At 41.4% G+C, this 14,002-nt stretch overlaps 1 long non-coding RNA gene across 1 annotated transcript in view; it reads right to left on the bottom strand.

Annotated features, from left to right (window-relative positions):
• The window catches only part of LOC143501196 (uncharacterized), a 32,461-nt gene extending 21,141 nt beyond the window's left edge, over positions 1 to 11,320 (bottom strand). The window contains exons 1-2 of the long non-coding RNA XR_013126845.1: positions 10,880 to 11,320; positions 8,261 to 8,476 (exon numbers count right to left, since the gene is read on the bottom strand). This is a non-coding gene — a long non-coding RNA (uncharacterized LOC143501196). The remainder of the gene's footprint in view (positions 1 to 8,260; positions 8,477 to 10,879) is intronic.
• Between the last annotated feature and the right edge of the window lie 2,682 nt (positions 11,321 to 14,002).

Raw genomic sequence — 14,002 nt, 5'->3', positions numbered from 1 at the left:
TTGTCACTAATGCAGCACTCAAGCGTCCATCATTGGAGCGTTTTGAAATATGATGCCCCACAAAACAACCTCCACTTGAAATCCATCTTGGGCCCTCATTAGTTGGTGCACCTGTATCTTGTTAAACATTTGGACAGTGGATATTGCTGGCTAATAAGAAATAATTTCTCAGAATTATCACTGGACACAGTACAGGAAATGCACAGACAAGCTTGTGTAACAAACACATTCCTCTATTTTGGCTTCCAGTGACACTTTTGATCTGGAGAGTGTCAGCATATTTTGAATTAACTGTTTCCACTAGGTATGATGATTGTTTCAGGAAGCAAATCAGCCATGGATTTTTAATTAAAGGGCAAAATTCCTATTATGTGCCAGCCCAGACGCTCACAGCCCTTTTGTCACCCATATCTAAGAGATCACATCAACATATTAACTTTTCATGCATTAGCATATTAACGAGAAATCTGGGCCAAATCTGGGATATACATTTATACACCAATTTGCCAGGCCAGGAAAGAATCATGAAAAAAACAGTGCATTTGCCAGACTAACTAATCTAATTTAGAGCTAATTTAGCTGCCCAGTTATCTGTCCACACTGCATAAACCATGTTTCCCATTTTAGGATTCATCTAAGGTAAAAATGGAATTAGCAGACTTGGGTCCCCAATCAGGAAAACTGAATCATGAGAGCCAATCATAGCAGAGGGGGAAAGTGATGAAATCTTATTTAAGTGGTCCTCTTTAGAGGGTAGGCCATGTGATTGAGGCATGACTCAATGTAAATTACTCATTGCCAAAGATATATAATCTGGGGCACTTTGCAATTCAAGGTGTAGTTGGTAGTCTGGAACGCTCCACTGATTTTCGGTATAATTTGACTCTGACAGGTCGATCTAAGATGGAAAATTAAAAGAATGCTATGACTTCCTCTAGTGAAATGACTGTGCTGCCCTCTCTTCAGGGTTACTTGAAATAGTGCTTGTGCTGAGTGCTCTGTGCTATGAACTGTCTCCCTGGAGGTGGTGCCTCATGTCTGCTAGGGTGAACCATGTAAAGTAGGGCATATAAATGTGTCCTCATGAAACATACATTTTGGCTATAAACCCACATGGCGCATGGGTTCTGGATCCTGTGAGCAGATGCAGGCCAGACCCATCAGACAAGGCCTGTTCTACTCCATCTGGGTATGAGCAAACACGGGCAGGAGAGAACACGTTATAGCCACAGTGACATTAATAAACTGCACATCGAATGCCACCTGCCTGCTGCCTGCTTTATGGTCGTTATTGCTGCTCCTGTTTAACCTATGGCTATAAAATTTTAATGGAACTTGTTCCTAAGACTGCAGTAGCAGATTGAGTCCTTTTAAAATTAAAACAAAAACATCTTAAAAATATCCACTACAATGTTAATATAGAAATGGAATGCAGGCAGTGACTCAGTTTAGAGTTTACTTTATGGCTACTGTTTACAGTAAAGTTTACATATTAGTTTACAATATGGCTACAAACTATTAATTAAGATCTGGATGGTCACTCCTTTATTTGGATCTTGGCCATTTGCATTCACTTTGTGATTCTTAGGATTCATTTAGTCTTTGCAGTCATTATGTGCACTGATTATTCAGTCAATAGTCAATAGTCTGTCATGTTTCTTGTTTATGTTTTATGCACCATTGTTTTGCAAGAATTGTTTTTCACTGTTGCATTGTTTTTGTAGCCCTGATAAATTAGCGAATTTGGCATTTGACCTACATGTAAGTTTTTTGATTAAGAGTGGTCATCTGTTACTTCTTTATCATGCCTCAGTGCACTTTTTTTATAGAGATTATAACATTAGTCTGTCCACACACAACATTTTTTTTCCTTACAAACAAGTGCTGACTGTAGATGAATGCAGCTCGGGAATTTGAGCCATTTCCTGGAGTCAACCCCAGCTGACCCTTCAAATAATAGTCCCTCCAGCAGAAGATTGGATTCGTATTCTTTAATTGCTTTTTTTGTTCCCCGTCAGCCATTTTGTCTTTCTGTGAGGAGGTTTCCCCTCGTTCCAATAAGAGCTCAGATGGCGTTTCGTCCCGGTTATTGTCTCCTCCGTACGAAGCTTACAGTATGAGAGTTGTGTCTGTCCTCACATCCTGTGTGGAGTTCATCACCCCACTTCTCCGCACGGGCCGCAGCTGGTTCAAGAAGCCAGCCCTTTCAGCCCGAGAGAGGCGTCACGACTGGCGCGAGCTCTGTTTTTTCCCGCTGTTATTATTTCTTAAGTGATAGCATCAGCAAGGCTCAAAGCAATCACAGAAGAGCTGAAACACTTTGTCAAACCCGAGCCCATCTGGGGGAGAGATAAACCGGGTCTACCATTGTTGTTTACCAAGTACAAAGAGTTCTGACTCCTGCCTCAAACATAGTGCTGTTTTCTTTAACCTCGATAAGAAAGTTTTTATCTACCAAAGTGTTGATAATTCAGGAGCTGCTTTTAACACTGAAAACGAGCTGTTTAGGCTTTTTACAAGTTTGGGGTCAGTGGTGGAACTAGGCAAACAGCTTTTCCTTTATTACGTTTTGATTCAATTGATTTGGCTCAGTTCTAAAAACAGCTTTAACATTCTCAAGCCTCAAACTCTCCAAAGCATTAGACCCCAGAAGCATTCTTTAAATTAAAATTGATGTCTTTTAATTTTGTATTGACACTAAAGGCTTTACTGTCCTTTTTTCTATAAGCCAATGGGTTCTCACCTGTCCATGTTTCTTGTTTATTCTTCATGTAACTGTGAACATTATGCAAGAAGGTACACTACAAAATAGAAATCTTATACAGCACAATACAATAAAAAGAAAAATATGTCAATACATAAAGGATATGTGCAGTTGAAAAAAGCAGTTATGTGTATTTTTGTAACAGAGTAAAATTCAAATTAAAAACACTCAATCCACCTCACTTGATGACCTGTCACTCCTGTTTGGCCATTTACATCAGCATTACACCTGTCATCAGCATCATACCTGTCATAGCATCACACCTGTCATCAGCATCACACCTGTCATCAGCATCATACCTGTCATAGCATCACACCTGTCATCAGCATCACACCTGTCATCAGCATCATACCTGTCATAGCATCACACCTGTCATCAGCATCATACCTGTCATAGCATCACACCTGTCATCAGCATCACACCTGTCATCACACCTGTCATCAGCATCACACCTGTCATCAGCATCACACCTGTCATCACACCTGTCATCAGCATCACACCTGTCATCAGCATCACACCTGTCATCAGCATCATACCTGTTATAGCATCACACCTGTCATCAGCATCACACCTGTCATAGCATCACACCTGTCATCAGCATCATACCTGTCATCACACCTGTCATCACACCTGTCATCGCACCTGTCATCAGCTTCACACCTGACCAAAATTTGTCAAGTTATATATATATACCAAACCTTTCATTCTCTGCAGGCAATTTGACACTTTATTAGTCATTATATGATGTCTATAATATCAGTTATGTTTATGGAAAACATGACTGCCCATTCCTGTACATGTGATGACATAATGAAGGAAATCCTCCAGAAAGGAAAGAACACGACTATTCAACAAAGAAATAACATAACCAGTTTGATCAGCATGAGAGGTCCATCCTGTGTGTGTGCTAATTGTAGCAATTGTACTCTGTCATTTGTATAGATGTGCTAAAACATTTGCAATTCATTGAAAAGCATGAAAAACTGCAGTCTGTGCTGAACATGTATCCAGCAGCATTGAGATTTTTACATCTTTTTTTGAAAATATTAGCAATTTAAGAATTCAGCCAAAGCAATAAAAAAATTGTAAATTATTAAATCAGATGTAGCCAAGTAAAGACTGTAGTTTTGTTTTTGTTTTGGGTTGGTCATGTCTTTGAATAGTCAGCAAAGTATATATGAATATGCAACCTATATCTCAGGGAAATGTATTCACATATTGTCGTGGCTGGTAATATGACCCACCCATCATGACAACACTGCTGCGACACCTCTGAACACCCCACATAGCCCACGGCGAATGTCCAGCTCGCAAAGCTTTTCTCGACGTGAATAATTGATTTTGTTTACGGACTTGGGAGACAATGCGGCAGTCTCAGCAGTGCTCCACGCACTGATGAAATCTGCTAATTTGATTGGGAAATGAAGACAGCGGTGCCATCTGGACGTATCTTCACAAAGCCAGGAGATGCTAAATATAGACCTGCCACTCATTACTCCCAGTGACAGGCTTGGGAATGCTGCCAGGTTCAGCCAACGCCTCCTCTAACAAGCCCAGTGAAGTCTGGCACCTGTTCTAAATGGCTGTACAGTGTTCACGTTAAGCGGCCTGAGACGCTACCTCTTTTTTCTCTGCAACGACCAGATTTCTTCAATAACTGAGAGTATTTCCTTGTTGGCCATTTGTTACGCTGAAATATTGAAGATTGTGTTTGCTTAAGTTTGTAGACATGAAATTGTGCTATATAATTTCATGGCCCCAGCAAAAATCTGTAGTGGATGGGTCAGAAATAAAAGCTTTTCTGTAGGTACTTCAAATATTGTTCTGTCATGACAGAGTACCATAATCAGTTGAAAATAGACACCGGTAGGGCTATATTTCTCTCATACTCTGTACTATACTCTAGTATCATGGTAGTACTTCCCCATTAGATAAAATTAATATGTAAATGCTCGTATCTGTGTCAGAGTTCAGTGGAGAGATATTTTCAGCACCATGGACAGTTCCTTAGTTTCCCTCTGTCTTTTTCAGGAAATTGCATAGGCCCTACTGCAATGAACAACATGATATATGAGAAAATTCCTTTATACTTAACTGCATTTTAAGGGGTTCATAAAGAAAATACTAGATCCATTATATATGACAGGACCGAATTCCTTTAGAAAAACAATATCATTGTAACTTATTTTGTGTTCTATGGGTCAATGATAAAACCACTTTCAGGCCAAGCTAATGTGTGATTCAACAAGAAAGCACTTGCCACTTCACCACTAATGCATTATTATTCAATTAGTAGAAATAGTCAGGCCACAGTGCAGGTTGCATTGATTTAACATCATATCTCTTTAGGAATGATGTGTGCCAGAGTGATCTGGTTATCCTGCCCAAGTGACCTGTAAATTGATTAGCCTGTCAATTTGCTCGAGCATCACTGAAAGCATTAAAGTAAATCAATTATGGTAATGTGGCAGCAAGCATTCCATTTGAAGTAATAAGATGGCCAAAGATACAACTGTAAGATAACTTAAAATGGACGCTGCTGAATGCCTCCATCAATCTATGTGGACAACCATAGATATACAGGAGGTCTACTTATGCAAAATGTGTCAAATGCACAAGAAACTGATGTGTCAAATCATGAAACTGATCTCCATTTTGCACAGACATGCCCTGACCAGCATAAGTGAACAGTTTCTCAGAGGAAATTACATTATCACACTTAGGGGTGGTACGAGTAAGATGTCAATATTGGAATGGAGGTGAGAGGGCGCCTTTCATTCCCTTAATGTGGGACTACATGGGAAGAGGAGACAAAATCAAATTAGATAGTAGAAGCAATCAGCCTGAAACCTGCAATAGGCATTGTCTACAAGTAATTAACATATTCAGAGGTTTCAGCATCAATGTTTACCTGTTTGTTTGGACATTGCACATGTTTATTTACTGAAGAGAGGTGGATGTTAATGCGCGCTTATAAAATTTTTAGAAATTAACTGCCCATCATAAAAGCCTTTGACTGGTGATCAGATGAAGACATCCAGTCCTTACAGTTGTACATGAAACCAAATAACACATTTTGTCAGCGTTTTTAATCTCTGTACCTAATCAAACAATATTTTTGACAATTCCCAATGCAGCGTTATTCTGTCTTTCATAACATGTCTTTCAAATTAAAGGTAAAAATGTGGCTTCTGCAAACATTTGGACAGCCTAAGATTTGCAAAGGCTCAGATTTTTTTTTGACAGGGTCTCAGACCTTGATTAGCACATCAGGCCTGAAGCACATAATTAGGAACTGTCAGCTGAGTCAAATTTCCAAGCTTTATACGTTCTCTGGCTCCTTAAACCTTGTGCTAACACTTAGAAATCACAGGCTCCTGTAAGTAACTGTCTAAAGATATGAAAATGAAAGTAATCGATGGCCACAAGGCTGGGGAAGGCTGTAAGAAGATAGGTGGTTTCTATAGTGTAAAATGTTATTAAGAAATAGCAATTCAGGGGAAGTGTGGAGGTGAAGATGTGATGTGGAAGAATAAGAAAATTGTCAGAGAGATCTGCTCATGCTGGTATGAAAGGCAAATCTAAACCCCCATGTGGCTGTGAAGAACCTGCAAGAAGGTTCAGTCATGGGAGGTGGTGCAACGTCCACTGCGCAGCACTGCTTGCACAAACATCATCTTCATGGATGAAGATAAGTAGAAAACATTACCTGTGACCTCATCATAAGAATTAGAATTAAAAACAGAATATAATTCTTTGACCACAATCAAAGGTACATTTGGAGAAAAAAGAAATAACTGCATTTCATGAAAAGAACATTTGTCAGCTGTGAAACATGGGAGTTGATCTGTCCTGCTTCTGGGGTTTTGTTGGCACGGGTGGAGCTGGCAAATGGAAAAATGGATTCCACAGAACACAAGCAAATTCTGAAAGCAAGTGTTAATCTATGTGCTAAAAGACTGAAGCTGAAATGAAGATGGCATCTGATATTGATCCAAGTCGTACCTCAGAAATCCACCATGAAGTACCTGAAAAGACACAAGCCTGGAATGGGCCTCGTAGTCCCATGACCAAAAGATCATAGAACATTTGTGGAAGACTATAACAGACAATGTGTGCAAAGTGATCGTAGCATATTTCAGATCTAGATACCATTTGTGAAGAAGAGTGGGGGAAAATTCAAATGCAAGGACTCGAATACATTTCATGTTTGTAAGCTATGATTTCTACCAAACATGCACAGGCCATGTTTGATGATTTGAATATTACACTGTTTTATGTTATGAAAAAAGTTGTGTATTTAGCTACAGAGCCTGTGTTTACTTCTTTTCAATACAAAAAGGACAGATTGTGTCATTTGGCCAAAGATACCATAAACGCTTGCATACATATATTACTAGTCTGAGTAGAGTGTAAATAATTATTACATTTGAGTCCAAGCACACCAGAGCAAAGGCTCTTTGTTTATATTTTACAATCATGAAAAAATGAAACGTACCTTTTCGCCTTGCTAAGACTAGTTTTTTAGTTTTTGTTGTTTATAGAAAAAACATTCAGCTAAACATTATACAACTGCTATTCATCCTTGAACCCAGTCATGAACAATGGGAAATGCAAAACAGTGTCACCACAAATCGGCACAGGTATTACTCATAATAAATTTCAATAGAAAAAACACACTGCCACCAGTCAGTTCATCCAGCTAGTGTCTGGTTGCCATGACCAAACGAAGTATGTTGATACAAAGCAAAATCTTGATCATCCAGATGCAGATATGAAGTCTTTTATTATTGCACAGCGGCAGTTTCTCTTATGTCTAACTCTGGTCAAGCTGCATAAATCTGAAGAGCCCATGCAAACAACTGCAGTGTCTTGTAATAAAAGATGTAGTGGTATTAAAACCTGCAGCAAATACACAAGGAGGTTTCAGACAGAGGTCCCTCCTCAACACTTACAGCGTTGAAGGACCTCTGTCTGTAACCTCCTACTTCTCTGGGAAACCTTGTACTTCACTGGAATTCTCTCTCTCTCTCTCTCTCTCTCTCTCTCTCTTTCTTTAAAAAGCTTTGAGACCTTCAGTGGACATTGAGATGCCAACCACTGATCATAAGTAAAATAAGCCTGAACATAATTAACAACATTACCACTTCCATAACAACCAGAACTGATTAAGGAGTTCACATCACAAAATCTAAGGGCAAACTTAAAAGCTGATTCATCTAGCAAAAAAAAATGTAATCTCCTCCTTGAAAATTCTTTTTTAGAGCCCGAATAGAACAAGATGTATTTACACGATGCACATACATGCCACATTTTGGTGGATGAAAAAGTATAATTACCATTAGTGCCTATTATCACCCTGTGAACATTAGGGAACAGTGATTTACAAATATTAGTGTGTTCATCATGTTAACAGCATTCAGTGTCAGTACTCATGGACTTAATAACACAGAGAGTATCACAAAGTAGTACAGGCACCATAACCTTTACCATTACCATTATCTTCCAAACCCAGCACCAGACTGCCTCCTTGCTTTGATCCGCCCTGCACAAGATCCCTGTTGGAGATCCGTTGCGTTAGAAGAGCGGCAGATGCTGGATCGGCCCATGACGTTGACTTGCAGGTCCCCCTCATGAGACACGGTGACCCTGGTTCGTCACAGTTGCCTCCTGCGTTCCAGCCGCTTTGTCGACGCCGAGCGAGGTGAGGTCCTGCAAGCGTGGGACATGACAAACCGTTTAACACTCAGCCCGGCAGGTCCGCAGCCCGGCCCAGGCCTGGAAAGTGAAGGGAGAAGTTGTGGTTTGAAATGAAATGGGGCCTCTCGACAACACGGAGTGAGGAATATGTTATTGGTGGCCTCCGGATAACTTTCGTCCACTACCGTGGCCACATCTTTAGTGCTGCCTAGCTTGGTTACAGATGATCACCAGTGCTATGAGAAATGGTCCTTGTTAAATCAGATAGGCTGATATTTCTCCATGTTTTGGGGGGTTGGGGTAGGAGAAAGTACCACTGGCTTTATCTTGCAGTCTTGCAGTTAATTCTCTATTGCACTTCTGACATAGTACCTCTCCACATTTCTGATTGGTCCCTCAGGGCCTGGAGTATGTTTCTTCAGCAGGACTGGCCAAAGTAGTGGATGACAAATAGCTTGAAGTTGCAGCTTCCTTGCATGCATGCTCTTACAGCCATTAACCACCCAATTATTTTGAAGTTTGCATCTGAAAGTGCAATCACTGGTAGAGTATTATCTACTGAGAGTGATAGCCAGCACTTTTCTTTCATGGGGTCCCCAATTTGGCAGAGAGATTGGTGCTGACTGTTCATCCTTGCTCATTTTTTTTTCTTTGTGATTATCACATTCTACATTCATGCTGCCTTTTGAGCACTTTAGGCTATGAGGAATTGGCTTCAAAAAGAAGCAAGGCAGTCTTGTACATCCTGCCAGTTCGTCCCAACACATCACTCAGCTGAGACATTGGATTTCTGGCCAAGTTTGATGTGCTCTCTGTTTGATTGATGGGGAAAGCTGATGTTCTGAACCATTAGAGGTGATAGAGAGAGGGAGAGAGAGAGAGAGAGAGAGAGAGAGAGAGAGAGAGAGAAATAGTTCATGCCATTTGTCTTTTCCACACTATGGTTGTGCTTGTTGCAACTGTCAAGAGACGGTAAACCTTGGATTATTTGTGGAGCGGAAACCTCAGATGTCCTGTGGACAAGACATGAGTCTCTCATGGAGCAAATTACCACAGCTGTGCAGATGCCCTTGGCGAGCGAGAATGGAAATGCAGAGAAGGAGGAGCCTGGATGAAAATAAATAACAGCAGTGACTGAGTTCACGATATTTACTGTTAATGTCTCTCACGTGAGAAGAACTGCAACGAAGAATAGAGGGAAATGTAGTTCAGTGCCACAATGGTGCTTACGTTGGATAACTGCCCTCACAGATAGGTTTGGATGTGTTCCTCATGAACCTGCGTTTCTGCTCACACTGTTGAGTGTCATTATATGCTCTACTCCCACCCTAAACGTGGTGGTCATTTTTTTGTACTTTCGTTCTACCGCATTTAACTAACATCACCCCCAAAATGCGTACTCTGAATACTGAACTCTCTGCAAAACAGATCTGCAAACTCCAACTTATATACCCACAGAGAGACGTCATAACTGTTGGGCTCATTATTACTTTCTCATCGGATCATTAGCTCGTTGTTGGGGCTTTCGGTAATGCAGATTACACTTAGGCGGTGTGTCTCAGAAGGGAAGGGTGCTCTTAATGACACAACTCTCCCGGGTGGGAGATCACATTGTCACATTTGGAATCAATCCAGCATCGCTGTATTTGTTCCACACCCCTCAGCCCACGTCCTCTCCTGGCTTCCCATCACCGCCTCCTTCTCCTCCTGCTCCTCACCTCCCTCAGGAGTTGTACGCATGAGTGGGCATCCCCAACACACACACACACACACACACTGCTCTGCATGCATGGCTGACACTCAACTAAGGAGCCCCAAAATGTTTCCCGAGCAGGAAATCACCCGCGGTGGCTCTTTGCACTAGTGTCGTTCCCGCTCTGTGGCTCTGCACAAGCTCACAGCGCCCGTCCTGGTCGGCCTTGGTATGCCAGGCATGACTAGCCGATTACTTGGCCACTTTGTGTCCAGATGTCACATGAATTCGCCCCTCAGCAAAGAAAAAAAAAGCATTCGGCTAAGATAATATTTGCTAGGGTCCCATGAGGCACAGTTCTGAGTATATATCTGAGCATTCTGGTGGGAAATAATGGCTTAAAGATTTGCACATCATCATGATTCTCTGTGAAATCTGTATTGCTGGCTGCACCCGAAGTGTCTGTGAGGATGTCTTAATTTGTCAGAATGTTTTTGATCCTTAAAGTAGGCAATGATATTTTCACTTTATCTGCAAGTTAAAGAGAGCAGCTTTTTATTTAGCTTGTGCATGTAAGAAAGACAGAGAGAAAGAGATAGAGATTCTGCAGTTAAGATGCATTCACAGGGAGCTTTTTTCATATACAGATACATTTTATATGATTGAGATCTTTTGATGTTTTCATATTTTTTCTTGAGAAACTATTCTAACTGATAACTTACCTGAAAAGTTGCAATATCTTTGCTGGACGGATTTATATTTCCACCTTTTGTTGATCAGAACAGAGACATAGCCTTTTGTAAAGAACATTCTTATCTAGATCTCACGTCCTTGTCTCTGAAGCTCTACACAAGTAAATTGGTTTGTGTCAGAGCTTTTGTGCTATTCACACTAACATGATACATCTGCGATGTAACAGCAGTTTTCCCCCTGTGAAAGAAGAGGCCGATCTCTTTACCCCGCATTACAGAAAGACCGTCAGCTTTTCTGCCCAGATTCCATCTCCTTCGCCAGAATTGATGTGAGCTCTCCTGAGACATATCCAAGCACCAATTCTCACCATTCTCACACTTCCCCAATCTCCACTCCCACTATTCAAGCAAATAAAGCAAACAGTCAGCAAACGTCCAGGGAAAGTAATGGAAGCAACTCTGCACGCACCACATTCTCTTACTTTCATTCTGTTCTCTATTTCATCACAGCGACAGAGGGGTGGGGGGGTGTAACCAGGGGATATGCTGAACAAATACTGCACACAGCAACAGCAACATCTTCTGGTGAATCATGTAACCCACTGGCCATGAGAATTACTGATTCGGGGAGATGACATGCAGAAATACGACCGTCTACAGGAATCATGGGCAAATTCCAAAATCCTAATTTGTTTGTGCCAATCATAAATTACGCTACAGGCCTGAGCTTTCATTATAACACTTGTGTTTGCTGAAATTAGCTAGTATGAGTGGCAAATCACAGGCAGGGCATTAACATTCCAAGCACAATGACATAATCATGTAAGGTGGGGTGATTGAGGTGAGGTGGGGTGATTGAGGTGAGGTGGGGTGATTCAGGTGAGGTGGGGTGATTGAGGTGAGGTATAGCAGTAACAGTCATTTGGAGCACACTGCATCCTGTACAGTAATAGTGTAATAGTGCAGTAGTGTAATAATGTAATAGTTGTTTATGGTGTCGTATCTACTGCCCTTTCACAAGCAACATCACTGATTAATAGTCAGTATGCATTTATAGTACTACACACTCTACTACACAAGTTTCCTACTTAAACACTCTTATACCTTTTAGTTCTTAATCAAAGAAAGCATTCCAGTGTCTAATATTTCTTAGAACCTTATTCTTGATTTAAGCTCAATTCTAACCTATATTATTACATAAAAAGCCTTCAAGGTAGCTACACTCACTCATATGACTACATAGACCTTGAGTGTGGGCGAGACCTTTCAGAACTGTGTTTTTGTAGCATAAGGACGGCTGAAGTCAGATTGAGTAGTGGTAGCACCCTTGGGCACTGGGGTCGCTTGTGGCTTGAATCAGTGTCAAAGTGTGTTCTCCTGCTGCTTAGGCACCCAGACATCCTAATATGTTGCCAAAGGATAACCACAATTTTGGACACACACACACACACACACACACAGACAGACACACACACACACACACACATCCCATCTAGCAGCTGGCTCAAGCCAGGGCTAAGCTTCGCTCTTAGCAATGCAATCAGCTAGAGCTAGCGCTAATCGTGACATGATCTGGGGACATCTCCCAAATTGTGCATCAGTAGAGGTCACAGTCACATTTCACATGAAGCCCAGAGTGATCTAAAGGTCCTGCTGGCCTTTGGCTGTCCTTTAATGCACTGGCTATGCAAGACCATGCTGGTTTTTTTTCTCTCGCTAACAGCTACTGCTCTATGAGTCAGATGTCCAAGAGGAAGTTGAACACCCACCAGACATGTCCCCCCCTTATGAATAATAAGCAGTGTTCTGGCGCACCCATGTATAAATGAATGCCATGTGTCATTATTTTAGGTTAGCTTCATTACTGAAAACTATGTCAGCACCACGAGTGTTGCCTAGGCACTGAAGTGTCAGAGAGACGCTACCATCCCTCTGCTCAGTGCTCTTTCCAACTGCCCTAGGCAACCGAGCAGTGTGGCACATCAGGCCAACTACGCTAAGCTAGCGGGGACATGAATGGTGGAGGTGCACAGTGAATCAGAGAATACACCAATACTTCAGTGTTCCCCTGGCCTCACTCCTCAGAGATTTCTGCGGTGTTCTGCAGATCTCCAAACATTTGGATGGGCTCAATATATACCTGGCACAGTGCGTTAGAAACATGTCAACAAGCAAAAAAGGTACAGACCATGGGAACGATTTATCTATATTAACAACACTCTGTTTCATATTTGACTTCCAACGTATGGTATATGAATGGTGACCATAAGTTAAAACTACATTTTCAATGCATTCAACTACTTCACGGTAGAAATCCAGGAGTGAAGTATTGTCTTCAGCCAACCTTCATTTTGTTCTGTCTGAAGAACTTTCTGACATGGCAAAGAACCCACAGTACCAAAGTACATCATTTTTAGTTCACTTTGGAAAATTTTTCTTTTCTTCATGAGCTAAGCAATTCAGACACATTTTTTTGAGATGTTTTGTTCTTTCATCCATCTAAGTGACTAAATAACTTCTATTTATATAACGATTAGGAGGCAGAAGGCTGCATTTGCAGTGTTGTTTATCAGTGCAAATCCACAACTCAGCGCCATTGGAGCAGGTAGGGGTCAAAAACAGGCAGGCGAATAAATCATAGGACAAGCCAAAAGCAGAAACAGAAAAACAGGCAGACAATATTGAAATCAGATGAAACAGACACAGCAAATGCAAAGTGAACTGCAAAGTGCTAATATCACGGTGCATATAGGTGCATCAATTTGTCAGTGAGTTTTCAATGTGTTGTTATCTTTGGGTAGCTCCAGACTTGAGGGATATCTGGTCAATTGAGAGTTGACTTGCTTGACTGTATTAAACAACCAGAAAAAGACCTTTCTAAAAGAAAGTGGTCATCTCTGCCTATTATTTTACATGTGTACACATCTCACTTCTGACAACATCTGTAGCAAAGGCAGAGGGTAGGGCAGCCACCACACCTGGCCTCAAACCCAACAAATGCATGCTTTGACCACCGGACCATACTGACCCATACAGACCCACTCTGACCACCGGACCATACTGACCCATACAGACCTACTCTGACCACCGGACCATACTGACCGATACAGACCCACTCTGACCACCGGACCATACTGACCGATACAGACCTAC

Source organism: Brachyhypopomus gauderio, unplaced genomic scaffold (assembly GCF_052324685.1).
Source record: "Brachyhypopomus gauderio isolate BG-103 unplaced genomic scaffold, BGAUD_0.2 sc160, whole genome shotgun sequence".
NCBI classification, from domain to species: domain Eukaryota; kingdom Metazoa; phylum Chordata; class Actinopteri; order Gymnotiformes; family Hypopomidae; genus Brachyhypopomus; species Brachyhypopomus gauderio.
This window is presented reverse-complemented; position numbering and strand designations above follow the sequence as displayed.